The sequence below is a fragment of the Berghia stephanieae genome, chromosome 7 (assembly GCF_034508935.2).
Source record: "Berghia stephanieae isolate SIO BIC M18660-M18661 chromosome 7, UCSD_Bste_1.3, whole genome shotgun sequence".
Taxonomy (NCBI): Eukaryota; Metazoa; Mollusca; class Gastropoda; order Nudibranchia; family Aeolidiidae; genus Berghia; species Berghia stephanieae.
This window is the reverse complement of record NC_088366.1, coordinates 33,542,822-33,557,794: the sequence shown is the minus strand read 5'-3', so window position 1 is coordinate 33,557,794 and position 14,973 is coordinate 33,542,822. Positions and strand designations below refer to the sequence as shown.

At 35.7% G+C, this 14,973-nt stretch overlaps 1 protein-coding gene across 1 annotated transcript in view; it reads left to right on the top strand.

Moving 5' to 3' along the window:
• The window catches only part of LOC144977126 (uncharacterized), a 136,651-nt gene that overhangs the window by 42,291 nt on the left and 79,387 nt on the right, over positions 1–14,973 (top strand). The window lies entirely within an intron of this gene.

Here is a 14,973-nt window from a genome sequence, read left to right as displayed (position 1 = left end):
AATGGGAATGATTAAGTGAACAAGAGAATGCTGTATATCTAGTCTGGTAGAATCTCTTGCCATGTAGAAAAAATAGGTATTTTACAATTTGATCTAACTAAAAGGCAACTGTCTAATATTTGCTTGATTCCAACTTGACCCTTTGAGAATTTTTTCTGCTTCTTTGGTGGGGTTTTTTTTCTGTTTTTTTTTTTTTTGGTGGGTTTTTTTTCTGTTTATTTATTATTATTTTTTGACACAAGACTGATAGTATTTGTATGATTTCTTATTATCAAATCCAGCCGAACTGTTGAAAGTTATATTAGGGTAATTTAGGCTCAAGTTTTTAAAGACCAAGATCTGAACAAGTGTGTATGAAGGGTGCCAGACAAGGTATTCAGATCTTTATCTTACACCGGTGCCTGCTCCTTAATTTTTTGATTTGATATTTTTAAAGATAACAACTGTTTAAGTAACATAAAGAAAAGACTGCTGAGAGCAAAACATAAAGAAATCGCGAAATTATGACCGCAGTAAGACACGTCCAGCTCTCATAAGGACTTAAGCGGACGTGGAAGAAAATTCGATTTTAGAAAACCTGTTTTTTTTTCGAGAGCGCAAAGCGAGATGCCATTGCTTATTCCTTTTTTAATATTATTGATGATTTATTAGGAAAATGGTCGAATTTTTTAATGGTTTGGTTAATTCTTTATTTGAAGCCTAATTCAGCCATTATTTCGAAACAAACAAAGATAGAAATTTGTTTTAAGGTGCTTTAACCCTCTCCTTACCACCCGCAGCAAAATCGTCACATTTGTTACGACACAATATACATTTTTCTTATTCAGATATATTTGTGCATCACAAACTTTGAATAATGATCTTTGTCTAATTAATAAGAACATAAAGTTATTTTGTAGACAGCTTGTTTGAGTTTTAAAATATCAATTTTTCTGCTGGGTAAGCCTGCCATTTTGGGAAAATACTGAAAAAGTTCGGTAAGGAAAGGGTTAAGGTGTCGTCGCTTGTTCAAGCGGCCAATATCGTTAAGAGGGGTATGTGCGGCTATGTGGTCTAGTGGTATGACACTCGCTTTCGGATCGGAAGGTCCTGGGTTCGAGTCTCGCGCTCGGCGCATAGTTGAATCCTTGGAAAAGGCTCTTTGCTCACATTATCTCCGTACTCAGGTGTAAAATGAGTACCTGGCCGTTAACAGCGTTGTCTTTGTCCGAAAAATTGTAATATCGCCTAACAGGGACATGTCCGTCCACATGTTAAATGTTGCTGTTGACCAGGGACCCCTTGTAAAGCGCTTTGAGCACATTCAGTGGATATTGCGCTATATAAAGCTCAATTTTTTAATATTTTTTTTTAAATAAGAGAATTTATAGCTCATTCCAATCAGATTTTGAAGACGACCACCCTCGAGATTCATAACAGATATTCACTTCCGTCACTCAACGTCTCATCAAATAAAATAAACAACCACATCTCTACGTGAAATCATTTTCAAAATAAAGACTTAAAACTGTTTTTGGTTTGATAGATGTTTTATTAAAATGTGTCGTGGGTTTCTTTTTGTTTTTTGTTTTTTTGTTTTTTTTGTTGAAGATTTTGAGTTGGAGTTGGGTAATTTCTACCGTTGTTGGCAAATTCCAATGGGTTTAGAGTGCCGATCGGCACCCTTTGTAAAATGCGTCACTGTCTCTCATCAGTCAGTCATTATTCACACGTGAGTTGAACGAGAAAATATGTTCAAAGTGGCCCATGGGCCAACGCCGGGACCAGCGTTATATTCTTATTATGATTATCCATCCAACCACTGACCACGCTTAATGTCGCTTGAATTTTGTCACAAGACGAGACGCCAGGCCAATTTACAATTGTAGACATTTAATTTATCAAAGTTTGGCCTTTGACTCTCTGTTGATGCTATGGGTTTAGGTAAAATACTCACAACATCCGCGAGCCAAATTTAACATGCTAACACACACAATTAGGTGTAAGCTTTAACGTTTATAGTCTGAATGATAAATTCGAGTGATAACTAATCAGCCAAAATCGCAAACAAAGCTGAGTGACGTCAACTTCGCTCCTATAGATAGAATGCGCTTGGCCAAGGAGTTCACAACATTGCCATCCGGAAGTATAACGGACCAACACACAAACTCTGTGTAACCATGAACTTTTATAGTCTGGTTAATACAGTTTAGTGAGAACAACTCACAAACGCGGATGGCAAAAACAATAACAAAGGCCTGAGTGACGTCATCTGCATACTATCTATATTTACTAAGAATGGACCATAATATTTATTAAGCACCGTTCAAGTCATCCGTGTCTTTAGATTTCCATGCTGAAAAAAAGTGACAGAACCAACCAAAATAGAGAGAGAGAGAGAGAAAGAGAGAGAGAGAGAGAGAGAGAGAGAGAGAGAGAGAGAGGAATTGGGGAGGGAGAGACGATGGAGTGGATAAGAATGGAAATTGCTCTAGATATATTATATTCCCCCGTTTTACTTCGTTGAAATGATTATGCATTTCTCCTTCCTCATGCATATTTCGTAAATTTTTATTTGTTCTTCTTTTTCAGCTTCCTATTTTTCTTCCTCCTCTATCAGTAATTTTTTCTCATTTCCCTCCTCTCCGTCTTCTTCTTTATCATCATCCCCCCGTTTCTCTCCCTCATCTTCCTGCTCCTCTCGTCCATATTTTCATCCCCATGTTTCTCTCCCTCATCTTCCTGCTCCTCTAACTCATTCTCTACTTCTTCTTGTCCTCCGTTTGCTCCAAATTATATCGTAATTGATTCAAGAGTGGAGTTCCAATCACTTCATTATCATGTTTACATTTTCATCGAATAACAACCCCATTCCCCTTATATCCAATCCACTTCATCTCTCTTCGTCGGCGAAACGCAGAATGCATCATAATTTATTATTTATTAAACACATAATGTCATGCTCTGTTAAAACAGTTTCATATGTTAGCCTATTAAAATACGGGTCAGATCGACTTTTACATATATGCAGGTCTGACATCCGAACCCACTTATGGGCTCTAGTTTAACATTGATTTAATCGACAATATTGTGAGAAAATTAGAAAAAAATTATTTTGGCCTCTAGACTCGTCCTCCAATTATCAAATTCCACTACCGCATTATCTCATTCGTCTGTAGTGTTTCACTCATCCTGTTTTGTTGATAAAGGAGGAGCCCGAAACGTCCATTTTTATCTGTTTTCGTATATTAAATTGAAGCTTACATTCAATTTCACATTATTTTTCAAATATCGATGGATCAAATAAAGTTACCCTCATCTTTGGTAAAAATTAGACCAGTTTGGAAGTTTTCAACAAGATTAGGCTCATTTAAATCGATCGGTTTATATTTGAAGGACGAGTATTCTCACGTTGTTAAATTGAGTAATGTGAGTAAAGAGCCTGCTCCAAGGACTCAACTATGCGCCGAGCGAGGCTCGAACCCAGGACCTTCCGATCCTAAAGCGAGTGTTATACCACTAGACCACATACCCGCACATTGTTAATAAATGTGTTTGTTCGGTGAAGGCTTCAGATTAGGAATACAAAGCTCAGATAAAATCAAATATAGAAATGAACAGTATGGAAATGACATTAAGTTGTTTCTGCACGTGTGTCTGGAATGTCTGCAAACCTGGCTTGATTAAATGCAGAGAACAAAATCATCTCGTTCAAGCGTGTGGTTAATTGTATAATCTGAATAGGCATATTCAGATAATATGATATTATACTCCATGCAAGCTAAATGAGCATATGCAACTTTAAATTCCCGAGACGCTTCTGTTCGTTAATTATATATATATATCAAGGAGGGCTTTAGAAAGGAGGCTCGCCTTGGATTTTCAGCCCCCACTAGTGGGGGCCATTGGTTGGATAACGATTTCAAGCAAAACTACCGCTTTTCTGCCTTGGTACAATTTCCTTGAATGCGCAATAATTGATTCTGTTCTTATAATTTCGGTACTTTATAATAAATTGGTTAATTGGCGACCATAAGTTTTAAATAATATTATTTCTTTTGTCTTGAATGATATGAAAATATACAAAAAGTAGTGAACTATCAAAAATTTATCAGGAAAGTATGAACTATTTTTCTATGACGCCCTCTTACAAACTGAGTGATTGGGTTTGTTATCTTTTTTGAAATCGAAAGTACGAATCTGATTTCAATACCTTTTAATAACTATGGCTAATTTATCGAACCAGATCTTTGAAAAGTGGTAAGTACCAATAATAATTGCGCAATAATTATTTGAGACATGTTTAGAATTATCAACTGTAGTTCCTGCAGACGATAGTTGGGCCCATTGTCGTGTTGTTCTGTGGAGTCGCACAGATCATCAGAATCAGACTCCGCCTGATTCGGAATCCGAATCGGATTAAATTACTGTTCCTTATTTTATTACGAATTATGGCCTGCGGCTTTATATTTATATATTTTTTCTATATGGTTAACTGACAAATATTGACTTTATTGTTTTAGTCTAGTGTATAAGTCTAGAGGGCCCCTTTGCTCGTCACGTCAACTTCACAACTTTATCTTGAACAGTCCGTTCTATTTCTACTCTATATAGAACTTCTAGTAGAAGTTGCTAGTTAGTGAGTGGGTCTGATATTACCATATCATATTCATATATGATGGAACTTGGACTCTGACTCTGAATATATAGTTATGCCCATTACATGGATCTGTGTTGCTGATATGACTGTCAATCGTATGGGACTAGTAACTAAGACTCTTAATATATAGTTTTGCCTCATTGATCTGAGATGTTACTGTTGTTACAGTTACACTCACTCACTCTATTACTATTACTATTATCTCTGTGACTATGGAAAGGAATTATGGATCTGATCTACTCCATTGACTGAAAGGAATGAACTAGTAGTCTGAATATATAGTTTTGTCTCATTGATCTAAGATGAGACTCTATTAAACAACTCTATGACTATGGAAGGGAACTATGGATCTGATTCTGATGCTACTCATTGACTGTACTGTAAGGAATTAACTATAGTAGTCAGATGTTTTATGAATGGCGCATGTTTTTCTAGTTTTTCTAAGATGTCCCTCTATCAGAAGTTGCAAAACTTTGTGTCAATCTCCGAATCAATTTCTCTTAACTGAATAAAGATTTTGGCCCATATTGAATTGTGATGCCATATCACAAAAAAAGATTTCTTCTTCACAACCTATAAAAAGCGACTTTAAAACCGCTGTCATACAATTAGAGATTTTACACTGCTAAATATTTAAACAGTTTCGCACCACAAAGTAAGAGATGACTTCATCGTTTTTCAAAAAAATCTTGTGACACAGTAGTTCCGGCTAGTGGTTATGAGTTCACATCATACTATTACAAAAATTACTATTTTTCGAATAAAAGCAAAACACATTAACATAAAGTAACAACTTATGTAGTTTGCATCCAATTTTGACTTTATAATTTATTGCTTTTTATTTACATCACGTCGCAATTACCGAAGACTGGTATGAATCTCTAGTTTTAACTTATTTGAACTAGTGATTAAATACTCAAAATTGTCAAATAAACATTGAATGTTTATATTTAACTTTGAAAAATTGTATCTATGCATGACCGATTCACACAGCATTTAAAGTTTTCTTTTAAACCAATAAGCTCTTAAACAATACGATATGATACAGAATCTCTATCGGTTCCTTTCTCGTAAAGCTGCGAAAAGAAGTCTACTTGTATCTATCGATAAGCCATTAAAGAGGATATCTATGGAATTGGAATTTCACAATCAACTCTGAGTTTTGCATGTTATTGTTGTTACGCTGTTGTTGAACACAAGCACATTTTGTGGAAACACTGTATCATAAATTGATGAATTTCTACTTTTGACTGGTCTACATTAAATTTATGTAATCCTCTTTGGCATAAATACCAAGCTATTCCTCAAAACTTTGAACTCAAAATAATGTTGGAAGTGCGTAATGTTCACTTTTATTTGTATTCATCAAACACGTATATTGATTGTTTTAAAATGTAAACTTGTCTGTCGTTCCTTCATATTCAGATTCTGTACGAACATCATATAAGTTTCAATTAACTGAACATTCCATTTTAACAAATTCTTTCAAAATGGATAAGCGGAAAATCATAATTTCGACACTATAAATCATTTTTGAGTTCAGATCCTCACCCGTTATCGATTTTAATATAGCTGTAATAAGCGAAATACTTTCCTATTGTATTTTTTTAAAAGTCGTGATAAAACATTTTTATTAAGACAAAATGATCCAGAGTTTCATACAAATTTTTGCAGCTGTACATCGTGAACAGCTAGCTGAGAAAAAGAAGAAAAAGACGCGCCCCTTATTAAAAATCCGACTATTGTACTCTAAATATATATTGATCTGATATGTTACTTTATTATTATATATTAACTCTATGAATATGGAATGGAATGGAACTATGAATTTGATGCTACTCCATTGACTATATTGAATGAACCAGTACTCTGAATGTTTTTCCTCACATGAACTTTTGCCTCTTGTGGGTCTGATGTTCATGGACGTGATTTGTTAGCAAATTCAAGATGGGGAAAATTGTGGTGTTGCGAATTACAATGGTAACTACAATAAAGCCAACAAATGTTGTGTGTTCAGATTGCCTATAAAGAGGAACCAGACCGGTAAACATGGTTAAACAAATCCCTCCTCGTGATGATATTGAGCCACATCCGACAAAATTTGTTATCTGTGAAAGACATTGGTCTGCAGGTGTTCCAATGAAAATTCTACCTGGCAGACCGATCATCCCTTATAGGGATGAAATAGTGTTCAAAAAATTAATAAATTCGAGAGATCCTAATTACAACTACTATATGTAGTGCATCCCTTAGTAGATATTTCGGTATTCATATTTTTCTTGGGATCATCCTCCGCAGATTACCTCCCTTTGTTGATATTGTACATCTCCTTTCCCCTTCATCTAATTGTTCATCCTCTTCCTCATAATCACATTACATGTACATTCATTAATCAAGCTTCTAAAGAAATCATCCTGAATCAATCACTATAACTATAAGGTCAGCTTTTAGAATATCTAACTACTCATCCTTTCCGTTTCTTGGCTACTCCTATTCACTGCTGATAATAATAATCATTAAATATTTTTTTGGACCCAGAATTCACAATTACTCTCTAAAAAGGTAGATCTTGCCATATAATGCCCCTGCTGTTATTTTGGTGTAAATTTTCTATATTTTGTTGTTGGCCCCCACTAGCGTTGCCTGAAGATTCCATATGATTGTCCTTTCAGTATAGTTGTCCTTGATATATATATATATATATATATATATATATATATATATATATATATAAATACATTAATACAGACAGACATACATACGTACATACACACACACACACATTCACATATATAATTATATATATATATATATATGTGTGTGTGTGTGTGTGTGCGTGTGTGTGTGTCGACTTGTATCTTTGAGACTCTTCATTGAATTTCTTTTAAATTCAAAATACAAATAAAACAAATCCTTAAACGCAGACTGTCAGAATGACATGAATATGTATTGAGAAACAAAAAAGATACAGTTCAGTGATTTTTTCAAAACCGTGTTCAGAAATACAATCTTATAGAAAAACGACGCAACATTGCAATGCAGAGAGTAAAATGGCGACGATATGGCGATCTAGTATTCGTTGCCATTTTATCAAACATTAATTAGATATGTCACCATAAACTTTATTTTCATCATATTTCTCCTCATCATGTAGGAAATCGTCTATAAAGCACACTCACATGCTTATTTTGGTCCAACGATTACAAAGTTAACACTCAAGTGATCTATAGCACTGCCGTCCTCTATAAGGATCCAACATAGTCTCTTGTTCCAACTTGAAATGCACATCCAAATTTCCTCAATGGTTATCTCCTCCCAGCATAAGGTTTCTTCTGTGAATGCAGATCTTTGTCCACTATAATCCTTCTCTGTCAAAGAATTCCAAATTGCGTAATCCATGGACTCAGGCAGGTGGTTGAGGCGGCCAGTTGTCTTTCTCTATGAAATAAATATTCTTACTTCGAAGAAAAGCTTGTGTTCTTTTGTTCATATGGGATTTAGCACCATCTTGTTGAAAAATGAGATTCCTTCCTGGATATAGGTGTTTACAGTCTGATAAAATATTTTCTTTCAATAGTTATATGTAATGATCAGCTTGTAATGATGTAATGATGAGTTTCCCAGGCAAAGCAATATGTCTTCTTTAAAAATTTACAACGCGCAACATGAATCTAATTATTTTGATATTTTCTAATTCTATTAATAAAGAAGAGTTCTAATAGTAAAAATTTGAAAAAGATATCTTCATAATTTAAAAAAATAGAAATAAATAAATAGCGGCGCGTTTATTATGACCACCTGATACACACACACACACACACACACACACACACACACATATATATATTATATATATATATATATATATATATATATATATATTTACAAGTAGCCTATTCGTTTTTTGTCCTTTTCTTCCTGTTATTATTAGTTGTTTACACATTATGCGACCCATCACGTCAATCGTCTTACATCAAAATAACCGAAAGAAGGGAGTATAAATCCAAGTCAAAGTCGTAAATACACATTACGAAATTAACGTTTGTTATGGGTTATTAAAGATTTTAAAATATGAGTATAAAAACAGTGCCGGAAAAGGGAGATAGAAAAATATCAGAATAAAATTATCCAAAAAAATTAGCCTGCGTCGAGTGGGAATCAAACCTCAGACCTCCTGGTTACCAGTCAGACCTACTACCATTACATCACAGCGGTTGACCTGATAGTTGTGACAATCCTTTTCTCTCTGCTTTCTCTGGCACTGTTCCATACACACTTTTTCAGATCTTTATCTACTATGTGGTCTTGTGGTATGACACTCGCTTTCGGATCGGAAGGTCCTGGGTTCAAGCCTTGCTCGGCGCATAGTTGAGTCCTTGGAAAAGGCTTTTTACTCAAATTATCTCACGGTACTCAGGTATAAAATGACTACTGGCCGTTAACAGCGTTGTCTCTGTCCTAAAAAAATTGTAATATCGCCTAACAGGCGTCATGTCTCGTTCTACTTGTTACGTGTTGCTGTTGGTCAGGGACCCTTTGTAAAGCGCTTTGAGAACGTTTAGTGGATATTGCGCCATATAAAAACTCAATTTTTTTTTACTAATGCCTGTTCTTTATTTTGTCGCAGTTTATTCAACGACGACCACTCACTCTCATCAATAAATAACAGATAATCAATGTGTGTCTTTTATTATGGTATTCATTTTATGAGCTATATTAAAACCTGTATTGAAGCTAGATTTAACGAGCATCATTACAAGGTTTTATTATAACGAGTGAAATAATAAACTGTAATAAAAGACACGAATTTTCTACCTGTTTTATCCCATATCGCAATCATTAAATGATATTAAAAACTAGATATTGTAAGCCAAAACTATTTTTAGAAGGCCCTGGGTTTCGACTGATCTTTTTGTTATCCGTGAAAAGATTCCGGTTTAATAACAAATTGTGATTTTTATGGAGACCAAAATTTTCTAAACAAGTGTAACAGTACACCATTCATTGTCCTTATTAATTTTTAAGATTAGATACAATACTCACACAAATCACAATATAGCTTTTAGAGCTCGTTATTATTAATGATTCATTGTTATCTCAAAATCCCAATAATGATAAAAATGTTCTTCAGAGATGCGGTTTTATTTAACAAAATTGAGAAGAAAAAAAAATAGAATGCAATGTGAAATTGTCCTGGTCGATGTGCACGTTTTCATTGCAGACAATTAGATAGACTTTCTAGAATTAGAATATTGGGAAGCTCGTGTTTTGTAAAGTTGTCAAATCGAAAAATAAAAAAGTCACCGTATGGATATTGCTTTGTTTATATTTAAAGGAAAGAAACGTGGGATGTCAAAATCGTGTTCCTATTTCAGCATTGATGCATTGCGCTAGGCCAAAAAGCTCACATTTCGCCAGCCAGATATAACATACCAACATACAAAAACGCTATGTTACCTTAAACGTTTATAGTCCGATTGATACAGTTTTCTGAGAACTACTCCATAAAAATGGCTGGCTAAAATATTTTTAAAAGAGCTGAGTCAATGTTCGTTCTATTTACTATTTATAAAACTACTATTCCGAAGGACTGTGTAATGGTAACGATCTTTATTCAAGTTTTCGTTCAACCTTGCCATCGATAACATGATATGTTGTTGTTCAAGGATTGGAAATTTCTCAATAAATGTAAACACGCTGTTTTGTTTACGAAAGTTATAGATAAACATATCCGTGTGTCAAGCTCAACAAAATGACCAATCATGATATTCAATATTTCAAAAGCTGTGAACACTTTTCACTATGTGGGTCACTCTGAGCACATTTTGCAATGTGACTAATGACCTCGAACACATGGAAATGTAAAATAGATCATCCCTATTCATCATCTGGTGTCAGAGTGATGGGATCTTATTTTCTAATCTAAATATACACTGGTCGTCAATACATATAGATAGAATGCGCTTGGCCAAGGAGTTCACAACATTGCCATCTGGAAGTATAACGGACCAACACACAAACTCTGTGTAACCATGAACTTTTATAGTCTTGTTAATACAGTTTAGTGAGAACAACTCACAAACGCGGATGGCACACACAATAACAAAGGCCTGAGTGACGTCATCTGCATACTATCTATAAAGATTATCCATCCTAGCTCATTTACGTCCCGCAATCTGAAGAATCTGCCTATACACCCTGCGACTGAAATAGTTATGCCACCTTTCTGTAACCAATTCATTATTAGTAGGCTACTCCGAATGACTGGCTCCATACACACTTCCAAGGATTTATGAATCCAAGGAGTAGAGGATTTGATGTCACGACTTTTCTTCCCTAATGACACGTGAAATACGAATATTTATTAAATACCTCATGTCTTTTTGTCTGACTAGGTGGCGTGGGATCAACTAATTGAATCTTAACTAGTTTTTTATGACCAAGACTACATAGTCAATTCTTAACATCAGGCACGCATAATGAAACAAGATTGAGATGCATGGTCATAAATGTAATGGATATCTTTGTTTAAAATCCTTAGACTAGATCGGATCCAAAATGTCGGATGATAACCCTAAAAGTCTTCATAATCTTATGCAATCGCCGGACTACTGCTTCAAGGTCTTGTGTTATGACACTCGGCTTCTGACTTGACTCTCCTCGGTTCAAGTCCCGCTATGGCGGCGCAAAGTTGTGTCCTGGGAAAAGACGCTTTACTCAAATTCTTTCACCACACTCTGGTGTAAAATGAGTATCCGGTCGGTAACAGCATCGTCTCTGTGGTACAAAAATTGTAAGAGCACCTCGCAGGCATTATGTCCCGTCATGTAAACTACGTTGTTGCTGTTGTAAAATACTTTGAGCATACTAAATAATGAACATTGCGTTATATAAAACGAGACACGATTACTGTTGTGAGGCGCTATTACAATTTTAATCTTATTCTATAATTACGCTTTTACTGACCAGATACTCATTTTACACCCGAATTTCGTGAGACCATAAGATTATGAGTACATAACCTTTTCCAAAGATCCAACTTTGAAACGCCCACAAGATGATTCGAACCTGAAACATATTGGGGAAAAAACAATTTATAATCAACCGCGTCAATCTTGTAGTGTAACAGAGTGAACTAGATAAATAAAAGATAATTTTAAGATATCAAATTAAAGGGAAAAAATAGCAAAAACCAGTATAAGATAAAGACCTGAATAAGTTTGTATGAAAGGTGCCAGACAAAGCAAGAAAGAAAAAATAGAAGAATAAAAAAACATCCCAAAAAAATCAGTCTACCTCGACTGGGGAACGAACCTCAGACCTTCTGATTGCCGGTCAGACGTTCTACCATTATACGTGTAATGGTAGTACGTCTGACTGGTAATCAGAAGGTCTGAGGTTCGATGCCTAGCATAGGTCGATTTTTTGGGATGGTTTTTTTCTTCTATTTTTCTTTCATGCTTTGTCTGGCACCTTTCATACACACTTGTTCAGATCTTTATAATTTTAAGTCAAGATGATAAGGGTCAGGAAATTAAAAATTGTTGAAATTTCATTTGCAAAACCTGCTAATCGAGTTTTCAAATCATATTGGATAAGGAGCCCCGATAGCTCAGTTGGTGAATAGCACTCACTTCACACGCAAAGGGACCGTGATCGAACTCGGGTGCAGTCGATATTATTTTTCTGACACCCCCCCCCCCCCCACCCACTGTTCCCCCAGTTGTGACTGGGTAGCTGGGTCGATAGATCTGTCGGAAATTACTTTGCGACAGACTAGCGTCTTATCCAAAGACGTATTAGTAGTACAGGGATGTCCCGATAGCTCAGTTGGTAGAGCACTCGTTTCACGCAAAGGGATCTAGATCGATCCTGGGTGAAGTACAAATTTTCTTTCCTACCCCATGCCCCTCGAGCAGTGTTTGGGCACCTTTGATCTGTTAGACCCGGCGGAAAGTACTTGTCTTGCGTCCTATCCAAAAAGCATCAAACAGCAATTGCTATTATCCGTATCACGATATAGAGGCCTGGATAAACTCCAGCTCCATAACGAGTCTCGTGGCTTAGAAGGCTTACTACATATTTTTAAAGCTAAACTTACGATTCAGTGTTAAACATTATGCTCACCTGACATAATACCGTTTTGAGACGATTGTTCACATTTCTGTTTCTCAGAATAAATCTGGTGCAGAAGGAACGAAATTGGCGTCACTCAGCTCTTTATAATTGTTTTTTACAGCCATGTTGGTGATTAGTTCTCACTAAGTTAAATCAATCGGGCTATAAACGTTCAAGGCTACACTTAGATTTGTGTGTTTGTACTTATATCCGGCTGATGGATGTTGTGAGAATTTTACCTAAACGCGTAGTGTTAAAAATCTGAACTTCAAATAAATGAAAAAAAAAACAAACAAAAAAAACTCTCACTCACCCATTTATTACGGCGAAACCTTATTAAGTCTTCCAAAAAAAAAGCTACGGAAAATTTTCCAGGACTCCATCACGTCTGTTCTAGTATAACTATAAACTTGAAATTCAGTCTTGAGCATTTAGTTCACCATAATACCGTTTTGAGACAGTTGGTCACATTTCTGTTCCTCGGAATAAATCTGGTATAGAAGGAACGAAATTGATGCCATTCAGCTATTTGTTATTGTTTTTAAACAGCCATATTTATGATTAGTTTTTACTAATTTAATTATGTCAATTTCGAATGTTTTAGACAGCCATTTGGTGATTAGTTCTCACTAAATTATAGATAGCATGCGCTTGGCCAAGAAGCTCATAACATTGCCATCCGGAAGTATAACGGACCAACACACAAAACTGTGTGTATCCATGAACGTTTATAGTTGGGTTAATACAGTTCAGTGGGCATTACTCATAAACGCGGATGGCAAAAAACAATAACAAAGACCTGAGTGACATCTTCGAACTATCTATATCAGTCAGACTATAAAGGATCGAGGTTACACGCAGTTTTGTGTTTTGTACTTCATATCCTGATTTTGTGAGCATTCTACCTAAACGCATAGCATTAAAAATTTGAATTTCGACTGATTGAAAAAAAAAAACCCAAAAAAACTTTTAAAAATAAATAATTGTCACTCACCCTTTTATCACGACAAAACCTTATTACGTCTTTTTTTAAAAGCCACGGAAAATGTTCCAGGATTCCATCACGTCTGTTCTAGTATTAGTATTAAGTGAAGTATAATAATTTGGCCTGGAAACCCCCATTTAATTTGAAAGTGTACTTCAGCGACTGATTGAGTTATCGCGTTCGTTGGAAGGTCGGAGACGATTGGTCAAATGAGAGAAATATAATTTGTCATACTCGGTAACACGATATCTATTTCGTGACTGGAGTTCTCTTCCACGGTGATTCCAAGTAAGAGGAATCCGTTGATGTGTCGATTTATATCACAAAATAAAATCTAGGTCAAGGCGTGGTGGTTAAATTGTGGTTGATGGATTGTCTGAAGTGTAAAAGGCTTTTTGGTCCTACTTATAAAATACAGGGATGTCCCGAAAGATTGATTGGTAGAGCACTCGCTTCACACGCAAAGGGACCTTGATCGGTCCCGGGTGAAGTACAGATTTTTGTTTCCGACCCCTTTTTGTCAACCTACAAGTGATTGGGGCAGCTGGGTCTGTTAGATCTGGTGAAAAGTACTTTGCAATAGACTAGCGTCCGATCAAAACGGTATCCAGCAATTGCTTTTGTCCGTTTCACGCTAAAGAGACCTGGATAAACTCCGGCTCCGTGGGCCTAATGGCTCCAGAGGATTACTTTTATAAATAGTTTAGACCGAATGCGGTTTGAGTGGTAGCCAAATGAAAAAAACATAACTCCAGCGATGTTGAGCGCGCCAAATACCGGATGAGTGATAATGACAGGAATAATCTGGCCCTGGCGTTGTGTCCTTGCATAAGGTATATCCCACACTATATCACACCCGACTTAGATGTGAATAAGTGTCCTTGCTGTAAGCAGAAAGTGATATTGTTAGTGAGTGCTAGTACTAAAGAGATTCAAATAGATAGCGTATACCGTTAAAAGATGGATATTTGGTCCCCAATGGCCTGCATGGATAAATCATTCTAAAGCTCACCAAGCATGTATAATCAGTCGTTGAGATGTGTATTATAAATGTTCTCATTGTTTATCTATCTTTCTTTAAAATGATTTTTCAAAAGCTATCCATTTAATTTCCATCTTGCGTTTGATCACACAGCATGGATTCTTAACCCTTTCTAGAAGAATCCGTATTATATAGATAGTGTGCCCTTGGCTAAGAAGCTCACAACATTGCCATCCGGAAGTATAACGG